Genomic DNA, 1144 nt, shown 5'->3' with positions numbered 1-1144 from the left:
AGGACCTACCAAAGGTAGTCCAGCTTGTGCCGCCTAAGTGCCTGTGGTAGCCCAACACCCCTACTCTTGGGATGTGTCTGTCCCACTCGACCCCGTAGGCTTCTCAATACCGCACGAGCGAACATAAGTCGCGTAGGCTAACTCCGGAGTGCCGGCTTGTAGGGAGCGACCCTCACAAGCATGTGCGAATGAGCACAAATGGCAAGCAAGCATAGTCCAAGTCTCAAGTATCCAATCCTCATGTCTCTAACATGGTATAGTCACTAGCATCCCGAAGATCTAGTTTAAGTCACGAGTGAAGTTCCACTCTTCTCTAGGTCTAGTGCCCCTTTATGACACTTAGACATTTAATGATTAAGCGTGTTTCACATTCCTCAATGACCCTATCCACTAGGTTCACACATGACCCGAGCTCAATGTCGCTTGATGACATTAGCTCTCTAGTTCACATACATTCTAGTTCAATACCGCTATATGGCAACTTTGTCATTTTCCATGTCTCAAATAAACCTAAGTTTAAGTGCATGAATCGAAGCTCACTTATACTATAGAAGCAAGAAACCATGTCTCATATAGAATACTAAATGCAACTATAGGCCTACCAAGCTATTCTCTACTGCGTAGAGGTCCGAAATTTCAACATATATAACATAGGCCCTTTAGGCATTCTAAAATTCACAATAAATACATATAAGAAGAATATGCATGCTTTTTCATTTAACGATGCTTAATTAAGCACAAATGAGAATTTCTCATTGTGTGGCTAGGTCAAACCCACCGACGACAACGAAGCCTTTCGCTTGCTTCGATGGAGGTATCCACTAGCTTCCTAGCACCCTAGGAACATCAAAAATAGTGTCATCCAATCGATACGAAGAGCAATAAGCTCGATCTTTAACCTAGAAGCAAAAGGGCCAAAACTCACCTCAAGAGTAGAAATCTTCTCCTAAGCTCCAAAAGAGAGCTAGAACCCTTCCAATCCAAGCCCTAGGAAGGTTCTAAACCAACCAATCAAGCCTCAAAAGCCCTAGGTTTAAAAAGCCCAAAATAAACCCTAAGTCTCAAAACTAGGGTTTCATCTCAAAGAAAGCTTTAAAATCCAAAACTAGAGGAAAGGATCTTGCCACTTACCTCTTAGAAGCCT

This window comes from Ananas comosus, linkage group 11, assembly GCF_001540865.1.
Source record: "Ananas comosus cultivar F153 linkage group 11, ASM154086v1, whole genome shotgun sequence".
Lineage (NCBI taxonomy): Eukaryota > Viridiplantae > Streptophyta > Magnoliopsida > Poales > Bromeliaceae > Ananas > Ananas comosus.
Note: the sequence above shows the minus strand (reverse complement) of the source record.